We start from the raw sequence: 10,317 nt of genomic DNA, 5'->3' as shown, positions 1-10,317 counted from the left end.
CATGTTTTGATTTGTGATTTTACATGTAATTCCTGTCTCCCTAAAATGTATGAAGCCAAACTGTAACCCACCCCACCACAATGGGTCCGCTTGCTCAAGGCTTCTTGGGCGTAGCTCTCTGGGCCATGATCACGGCCGTTGGGCTCAGAATAAAACTCTTTAAATTATTTTGCAGTGATTTGGGGTTCTTTTCCATGGACGAGTCAATCGTGTTCACATTATTTTAGCCTTGGGAGCTTTTTCTTTTCTATTATGTCTGATCCTGATCGCTAGCCAGGTATTCATTCATATTTTTGGTTGGTGGTGGTGCTCAAGCTCGTCTTTGTACATCCCAGATTGGCGTAAGCCACCGTGAATATGTTTTACACCTTCCAAGAGCTAGCGCTTATTGCCGTATCATAACCAGGGCTCGCAGCAATTTTTCTTTTTTTTTTTTTAAAGCTGCTTCCACTTTCCACCTAGGTATACATACGAGTATCCCCTTTAAATGAATGCTTGCATCGAGGAACCAGGAAGTGGTTTTTGTTGTTGTTGCTGTTGTTGTTTTCCCCCAGTCATTTATCTGCTCCTCAACCCTCATTATTTATCACACACACACACACACACCCCCACCCCATCTCTGTAGAAAAGCTCACGGAGATTGTTCATCCACCGCGTGCTTTCTGTTGACAGTATCTGAGACGATAAGGAGCACCATGCATTCTGTTCTAAGAGAAAAATTGCATATATCAGTATGATTATATTTTACTTCTTGTGTGAATTTAGTGGATCTCATAAAAGCTGATCTTGATTTTCACAGCAGAGAAAAGTGGGCTTCTGTTTTGGTTTTGTTTTTGTTTTTCTGGAGGGGTGGTGTCTTCACATAAGTGATCATCTTTACAAGTATGCTATATGCGAGAAATTTCAGAAAGCTGCAAAGAGTGACTTGTTGACAATGCTTGCATTGAATGATGTATCTGAATCTGTGAATCGAAGGGGTCAGCATCTGACCAGAAAGCACTGTTAGAAGAAGAGGGGTTTCGGGTCTTTTCCTAAATTGTATCTGCCTAAGGCGGAAAATATTTCTGTTTCCCTATGACATGGTATTTTCCTCACAAGCAGTGTTAATGGCTCCATATGTCTCTAGACTGGCTGCAGAGCAGAGACTCCATGGTCTCCACTACTTGACTCTGTCTGTCCAAGAATGGCCTCCACAGCTCTCCTCTGTGAGATATCCACTCTCAGAGGTGGCACGGTATGGTGGGTAGGGGGATATGCTGGATTTTGAAAACTCAGAGTTTGAACTCCAGTGCTTTATTTCTTAGCAACATGAACTTTGTCAGATCACATCACCCTGCTGAAGCCCAGTCACCTAAAGGGTAGAAAATGCAATGGATAGATTGACGCTTCTCTTCTCTTCTCCTCTCTTCTTTCTCTCTTTCTTTCTTTCCTTGTGTCTTCCTGTCTCTGTCTCTCTCTCTCTCTCTCTCTCTCTCTCTCTTTCTTTTTGTCTTTTTCTTTTTTTTCTTTTGACGGGCCCTCACTCTGTTTCCCAGACTAAAGTGCAGTAGCATCATCATAGATCACTGCAACTTCAAACTCTTGGCCTCAAGCGATCCTTTCCCCCTAGGCTTCCCAAAGTGCTAGGATGCAGTTTTATTTTTATCTGTGACACCATGGGAGGAAATATCTTTTAGGGTCATAGGGTCAGAAATTTAGATCTCTTCTTTGAACTCATGGTAGCGGCTAACTGGGATTTTCAGTGTGTAAACGTAAGCCACTTGTAATTTCACCAGTACTCCCGTTACTTGTCATCTATTCAGGAGGTGAACTCTTCTTCCCCTACCATCTACTGTTCAAACGCGTTGGCCACAAGGATAATTTGAATATCAGATTCAGAGCACAAATAATTAAGGTCCTGTAGCGTTAATAAGTAAAAGGGGCCACACACAAACCTGTGGAAGTCTGTGTCCCTTCCAGTTTTTTTGTTTGTTTGTTTGTTTTTGGGTCCCCCCCCCCCCCCCGAGACTGAGTCTCACTCTGTTGCCCGGGCTAGAGTGAGTGCCGTGGCGTCAGCCTAGCTCACAGCAACCTCAAACTCCTGGGCTCAGTCGATCCTCCTGCCTCAGGCTCCCCAGGAGCTGGGACCACAGGCATGTGCCACCATGCCCGGCTAATTTTTTTCTATATATTTTTAGTTGTCTGGACAATTTCTTTCTATATTTTTAGTAGAGACGGGGGCGGGGGGTCTCACTCTCGCTCGGGCTGGTCTCGAACTCCTGACTTTGAGCGATCCTCCCGCCTCGGCCTCCCAGAGTGCTAAGTTTACAGGCCTGAGCCAACGCATCCGGCCTGTGTCCATTCTTTAATGTTGTGTGTTGCTCAGTTATGAAAAGGCAAGGGAACATAAAATCCGAGTTTTAGGGATGACTTATAGGCTCAGTATTCTTTTTTTTTTTTTTTTTTTTTGCCTCCTCTAAGCCTATGTGAATATCAAGGAGGGTAAAAAATTCAGTGTTCTCAGTTCAGTGCCCAACCAACCTCTGTTTCCAGAGTAAAAATTGAGCATCCTATTACACCTTTATTTCCCTTTGGTATGCTAAGGCCCAACTCGGCAGAGAGGTCACTGTTTATTCTCTTGGCTAAGATCACATGTGCCATAGTCTGTCTGCTTTGTCTCCTTTAGGGGTAATCATCCAATCTTACCCGGGCCCCTCACATCCTCGTGACAATAGGCCTCCTTGGTTTACTGAAATAGAAAAGACCGGCTCATCAGCAATGTTTGATCGGTTGCTTCAGAAACAAATGTTGTTCTGCTTTCTTTACTATGTTTTTTTTTTTTTTTTCCTTCTTTCTTCCGTCAGACCCAATCCGATATAGGTGGGAGAGAAGGTAACCGGAGCCTCTTGAAAAACCGAAGTGAACCAAAGCGAGCTCACAGATTCAGATAGAAATCAGGAGGAAGAAAAATTGAGAGATAACATGGATTTTCTGTCTAGCGGGTGTTCTCACACTTCAATTTTACCAGAAGCGTTAGGTAGGATGACGATGACGATAATTGTGACAAACACTATTCTCATTGGACAGATAAGGAGGCAGGCTCAGAGTGACGAGTAACCTGGGCCTAAATAGATCGCTAAGAAGCATCATAGTGTGTTCCTTGGTTACGCTGTTTTGTGAAGCTCAAAAAGTTTGGGGTGCGCGTGCGCGTGCGTCCATGTGCGTACGCAATCATAGGTGTTCTAGTAAAACGGATATGAGGTAGGATTTCCCATACCTTCAATGATTTCATGTCCTGCAGGAACATAATGTTCCGGGATCAGGTTTTTATTCTGCCTTCTGTGCCACATGCTCAACATGCCTGTGACTTTACAGCCGAGACTTGCTCAGGGGGAGCCCATTCTCATCTTCTGGGAGGTTCTGCTAATCTTTAAAAGACAAGGACATAGGAAGATGATCCTATAACAACGACTGTGACCACGATTAAAGGCTTACTGTTTACCACGCGTGCTTCTGTGGGCTTTGCCTGCATTTGCTTTTTCACTCTGCACAATATCCCTGTGGGGTAGGCACCATGATTTCTGCATTTGCAGATGAAGAGGCTGAGGCTCAAGAGGATGTATGACTCGCCAAGTTACCAAACACGGAGTGTCGTCCAGGTAGCCAGTCCAGGCCCCCCGGCTCTGCAGCCACTCTGCAATGCTGATTCTGAGCCTGACCGTTTCATCACTGGTGGCTCCCTGAGAACCTTGACTCGGCCCCCTTCCTCAGTTCACTTGGGAAACATATTCATGTGTGTGTATTTCTCTCCTTCCCTCTCCCACCCCCCCCCCCCGTTTTAGTTTTTATTATTTTGAAAAGTGCATAGAACGATAAAAACTTTAAAAGTAGGAAAAAGCTTACGGAACACATAAGGACACAGAGAAAGAAAATATCTGTGTACAACAGTGCAACGCATTTGTGTTTTAAGTCGTGGTGTTGCAAAAGAGTCCAAAAGTTTAAAAGAAAGAAAAACAAACAAACAAACAAAAAAAAAAAAGCCAAACCACCATGGAAAAGTTTATGAAGTGAAAACACTTACAGTAAGCTAAGGTTAATGTATTATTGAAGAAAGAAATTTCTAAAGGTAAATGTCGTGTGGCCTAAGTGTCCAGGGTTTATGAAAACCTACAGTAAGTAATGTCCTAGGCCTTCACATTCACTCACCACTCACCGCCAACTCACAGACTCACCCAGAGCAACCTCCCGCCCGCCCTGCAAGCTCCATTCACCGTAAGTGCCCTGGCCAGGTGTCCCACTGCACAGAAACCTATTAGACTGCATTTCTTCCCATTACTATCAGTAGTTGTACATTTCTTAGGACTGTAGGCCTACGATACACCTCCAGGCATAGTTAGGGGTTGGGAAGAGGAGGGAAGAGGCCATTCTTCATTTATTTTTTTTTTTTTTTTTGTTGAGACAGAGTCTCACTTTGTTGCCCAGGCTAGAGTGAGTGCCGTGGCGTAGCTCACAGCAACCTCAAACTCCTGGGCTTAAGCGATCCTACTGCCTCAGCCTCCCGAGTAGCTGGGACTACAGGCATGCGCCACTATGCCCGGCTAATTTTTCTATATAGATTTTTAGGTGTCCATATAATGTCTTTCTATTTTTAGTAGAGACGGGGTCTCGCTCAGGCTGGTCTCGAACTCCTGACCTTGAGCAATCCACCCGCCTCGGCCTCCCAGAGTGCTAGGATTACAGGCGTGAGCCACCGCGCCCGGCCCATTCTTCATTTATTAATTGGGTAGCATGGGGGCAGGGGAGGCAGTTTCCTCCTTCTCCCCCTCTTGTTTTTCTTTATTCCTCTCCCAGTTCCCCCTTCCATCGTCTCGATGGATTTGGATGAGACGTAGACATTTTCTACGTCAGGCCTTAATCATACCGAGGGAGCAGGAGAAAAGTAAGCCGCCTACCATGACACGATGGAATGGAAGTTTGTCAGCCATTGACTGCTGTGGCATTCCGACATTTAGTGTCTTCAGGACATTCTATATTTCTGCTATCCCACTAGAATATATCTCCTCGATCACTACTGTGTGGCCACATCCCAGCTGTTTCGTGAGCCACCCTCAATGTTCGTGACGATGTAGTGTGGGGACTCCCTCCGTCTGGTGCCTTAAACTCGCACATTTGGGGTTTTGTATCAGGATAGCAAAGCGATCACCTTTAAATAACCTGGCTGGCCATGGTGGCTCATGCCCGTGATCCCCGCAACTTGGGAGGCAGAGACGGGAGCGTGACTTGAGCCCAGCAGCTGGAGACCAGCCTGGGTAACACGATGAGACCTCATCTCTACCAACAAAAAAAAAAAAAAGAAAAATTATGGCGGGTGTGGCAGCATTTGCCTATAGTCCCAGCTACTCAGAAGGCTGAGGCAGAGAGGATCACTTAAGCCCTGGATTTGGAGCTTGCTGTGAGCTACAATCAGGCCAAGGCGGCCTGGGAGAGGACAGAGTGAAAGAAATCCTGTCTCAAAAAAAAAAAAAAGAAAAGAAAAGAAAAGAAAAGAAAGAAAACAAGACCGATAACACAACACAACTTAGAAGACTTGGTGTTACCGAAAGCTCGGCCACTTGCCCACGAGGCCGAATAACGAGGACAAGCTGTTTGAGGAGGAAGGAAAGAGAGAGTCTATTTTGCCGGTAAAGGAGAAAATAGGGTAGACCTTCCCATCTCAAGCCTCCGAATTTCCCCGAACATAGGGCTAGGCAGAAATACAGAGCTTTTAATGAGGGGGGGAGGGGTTCTCAGCTTTAGCGTTGATTGTGGTTAATTATTTCAATCGTCCAGGCTCTGCCAAAAACAAAGCCTGTGAACTCTGCCGGCCGCCCACCTGGGGGGGGGGGGGCGGGGCAGGGGACCACTTGGGAGTTTTAAGAAAAGATTTAACCTGCCTTGGGGACATAGGCCAGACTACAAGCTCCCAAAAGTGGTGGTGGTGGTGGTGGTGGTGGTGGGGAGCGTAAAACGACAGAACGTCTTTCTGTCCTTTATTGGTTTCTCCTTTTTCCCCCCTAGGTGCCAAAAGACCTGAGACTGATGCCGAAAAGAAATAGGTACAGGCGCCCACGTGCACACACAAAGATATACGATCGAATACATCGTGTTGACAGTCGGGGAAACTGGAAGATGATGGGGAAGTATCACGAGCAACTTTGTATTTCTTCCAGGACAGGAAAATGGACACGAAGAGAAAAATTCATCGTTCTCGGCGTAGGATAAAAAGCCACATCTTGTTACTTAATATAATTCATTCTGTGATTTAAGTTTTTATACGATATGATATTCGATAAGCCTAAAACACAAGATAAAAGAGAAACAAACAAAAGGGAAAAAATAAAAATAAAAAAGACGACGGGCAGAGGCCTACGGTCCCGGGAGGAGGCAGAGAGCGGGAGGAGGGGCGCCTCCCGCAGACAACAGGGCGGGTGGGCGGAGACCCGCTAGAGGCTAGGGCTGCCCCGGGCGGGCCCAGAGCTGCGGGCCCGGGAAGAAGAGGGTGGGACCGTCCGGACCGTGCTCTCCTCCCCGCCCTCCACACCTCCCGGGAGTCAGCTCTTAAACTCCCAACGTCACCTGACTTTCCGGATCCCGAGGTCTGATCAAAGTGGCCGCTAGGTGACACCCAGCAACCGCTGCCGGTGTCATCCTGAAAAGAACGGACCCTATGACTGACGGGGGTGGGGCGCACAGTGGGTGGCCCGGCCAGCTCCCCTTCCTCCTCGGAGCGGATCGGATCATCTGGAACTTTATCCAGAGAGGAGAGAGTGCCCCTGGGTGTGTGCTAGAAGCCGGAGGGTTGGGGCAGGGACCTACCCAAGAGAGAAGTAGAGTACAGGGAGTTTCAGAGTTGACCCACTCACCATCTCGCCCTGGTCAATACAAGAGTGGCAATATCTGTCACCGTGGAATGAACACTTGGTACCGAAGACCTTTGTCTATGCTGGCCCCCGTATGCCTAGGGGGGGGCATGTGGCCAGAATCTGACATCCTAAACGTCTTCGTAGAAAGAATTTGGGGGTGGGGGTGGGGGAGAGAGACAGAAAAAGAAAAGAGAGGGGGAAAGAAATGGCTGCCACAAAACTATCAGAACAGAGAAGCGACCGATAGGGCCTATCTGGTTAAGTTCTTTCCCTACCCAGAGAACGACTTGACGTAGCTGACGTCACTGCAGTCAGGCCACGTTCCGGTGGACACAGAGAGTCAGGGATAGAATTTCACGCTCGGCACTGTCTCTCGGGACAGCGGGAAGGTGGAGGGTGGCTGAGGGTTCTATGCTCCTTTATCACACACCGTCAGGTAGGTCAGGTAAAATTGAGGACAGATTTCCAGTGTTTCGAGAAAGGAAGAGCACTCGTGCAGGCCATCTATCTGTACGTGGGAGAGTGTCCCCGAAAAGTGGCTTTCAGTGCCGGGATGTGCCTAGGCCAAGAAGGTACACGATCCTGAGTGAGAATGGTCCGTCCCATCGAGTCAGTCGGTAGGAGGCCACCGGGTCGAGACGGAACTGCCCCCCCACCCGCCCCCGCCCCCGCCCCCGCCCCCGCCCCCGCCCCCCAGAGCAGACAGACTCAGAATGGAGTCACTCGGTGCCAGTGCCCTGCCCGGGTGCCCCATCATTCAACCGAACTGGGAAACAGGTGGGCTTTCCGACCCTCGGGAGGGAGCTTCACCGGCGGGCGGACAGATCAGAAGGGGCCCGGCTCCCTTGAGCGGGCAGGCTGGGGACGGTCGGTGGGGTCTCTTGACAGGAGGCACCACGGAACCCTTGAGGCAATGTCGGGGGCACCTATGTTGCGGTCCAAAGCTAGCGTCTGAGAAGTCGTCCCGAAAGCATGATGGCGTCAACAAGTCCCCTCCGTTCAAGAAACGAGATTCATTTCTAGAGGAGGGCCACCCCCGCGGGAGGACCGTAGGCTTCCTGTGGACATTCTCTTCAAAAGGCAATTCACTCAGCGGAGTGAAAATCGGAAAAATCGCTGTCCTCTGACGCAGCTGCAGAGAAAAGATGGCACCAAAATCAATGAAACACACACACACACACAAACACACCTCCTCCCATCTGAACGAGCACTCCGGACGGTCACATAGGGAGAGCGACGGGCAGTCTTCCCCCCCCTGTGGTTTTCTACCTTTCGTTGCGGTTTTTTCCCTCAGTGGATAGAGGAGGAGACACAGGGGGCTCAGCCGGCATGCGAGTGGGTTTATCATCCTCTGTGAGTATCAACACGCGACACCACCTAAGTGAAGGAACACACCGGTGTTTCATGTGATGTGGCTCAATGCCTGGCAGATACGAGCCTTTGCAGGCCTCCTCGTGATCGACAGGACGTCGCCTTGGACACGGACACATCTTGTCCCTCCCTCCCGAGGCGATAGGCGGTTCCGTACCTCCTCGGGGCCAGGGCACAGTCTGCCTAGGCACCTACAACACGTGTGGCAACAGCCTCGATGGCTCTGCCATGAGAACGAACTCCCGTGGCACGGGGGTGGGGTGGGGGGGGGGTCGGGTGCTGAAGAATTCAGCTGAGTGAAGGAATGCCACGGGATTCAGAGTGCCATCGGTGGGCTGAGAGGCGAGCAGGGCGGGCTTTGAAAGGGTAACATTCTCCCTGCCTTCCGTCTGGCTGTGAATACAGAACGTACACGCCAGGCGGGGTGGCTCACGCCTGTAATCCTAGCACTCTGGGAGGTAGAGGCGGGTGGATCGCTCAAGGTCGGGAGTTCGAGACCAGCCTGAGCAAGAGCGAGACCCCCATCTCTACTAAAAATAGAAAGAAACTATATATCTAAAAATATATACAGAAACAGTATCTAAAAATATATACAGAAAAATATTAGCCGGGCACGGTGGCGCATGCCTGTAGTCCCAGGTACTCGGGAGGCTGGGGCAGTAGGATCGCTTGAGCCCAGGAGTTTGAGGTTGCTGTGAGCTAGGCTGACGCCACGGCACTCTAGTCTGGGCAACAGAGTGAGACTCTGTTTCAAAAAAAAAAAAAAAAAAATATATATATATATATACACACACACACACACACACACACACACACGTATATCCAATTAGCTGGGCATGCTGGCACATGCCTGTAATCCCAGCTACTCGGGAGGCTGAGGCAGTCTGATCGCTTGAGCCCAGGAGTTTGAGATTGCTGTGAGCTAGGCTGACGCCATGGCACTCTAGCCAGGGCAACAGAACGAGAGACTCTGTCAGAAAGAAAAGAAGAGCGAGAGCGAGAGAGCGAGAGAAAGAAAGAAAGGAAGGGAGAGAAAGGAAAGAGAAGGAAGGGGGGGGGAGAGAGAGAGAGAGAGAGAGAGAGAGAGAGAGAGAGAGAGAGGAGAAAACTATTAAAAAATTCGGGACCAGATCCATCGGTCGGTACTCAGAAGCGTGACGATCGGGTGTTCCCGAGCACGTGTGAGATGTGTCTTCTCCCTGACGCCGCGTTTCCTCCACACACACATCACCCATCTGCCGTGGAAAAAAAGCAACAAAAAGAGAGAAAGAGATTAAGAAGGGAAAATGGAAACAGGGCAAAAGAGGAAGAAAGAAAGAAATTTCGAAAAAAAGAGACCAAAGTCACAGCGAGAAGGAAGAATACTGAGCCCAGAGCGACACCTAGTGACCACACCGTCACAAGCACCCTAGGGCCCCAATTCGCCAGAGACATCTGGTGGACCCCAGGGCAACATGTGGTCGACCCGGGGCCATGGCGTCTGCAGCCGATTCCCAGGCGGGCACACGAGCCCGGGGAAACTCATTCTCAGCGCGGGGAGGAGGGGAGGGGAAATAATAGCAAAGTCACACCAGATCCCTTTCTAGTTCATAAACGTGTTGATTGCGTGTTCACGCGCACGTGTGAGAAGGGCCTCCTGGTGTGTCGGCACGTCACCCGCGTGACGTGAAACCATGAATCCGGGGGGGGGGGGGGAGCGGAAAGGCGGGCAGGAAAAGGCAAAGAGAGAATAGATAAAATGAAAGGACCAAAAAGAAAGTCACACAGCAGGGTAGGGGAGTGAGAGCAAGTCGAGAGACTGCAGACAGAAACTCCGAGAGGAGAGGAATGCTCCGGAGCGCCCCCTCGCCCCGCGCGAGAAGAATACCGATCGCAGGGTGATCCCTAGGGGCAGCGAGGCCAGAGAGACCAAATCCGTCCCGAAGCCTCCCTGTCAGGATGACAACCACAGACCAGACATCTGGTCAACCACCCAAGGACCAGACATCTGGTCAACCAGCGAACCCATGCGGAGGCCGCATGCAGCAGCGACATCTGCACGACCACTCAGGGTGCTCCCTGCCGG

At 49.7% G+C, this 10,317-nt stretch overlaps 1 pseudogene; it reads left to right on the top strand.

Annotated features, from left to right (window-relative positions):
• Window positions 1-9,826: 9,826 nt before the first annotated feature.
• LOC138380489 (small nucleolar RNA U13) lies at window positions 9,827-9,918 on the top strand (annotated as a pseudogene).
• The last annotated feature ends 399 nt before the right edge of the window (window positions 9,919-10,317 follow it).

Source organism: Eulemur rufifrons, unplaced genomic scaffold (assembly GCF_041146395.1).
Source record: "Eulemur rufifrons isolate Redbay unplaced genomic scaffold, OSU_ERuf_1 scaffold_483, whole genome shotgun sequence".
NCBI classification, from domain to species: Eukaryota; Metazoa; Chordata; class Mammalia; order Primates; family Lemuridae; genus Eulemur; species Eulemur rufifrons.
The sequence above is the reverse complement of the archived record's forward strand: the minus strand, read 5'-3'. Positions and strand labels throughout refer to the sequence as shown.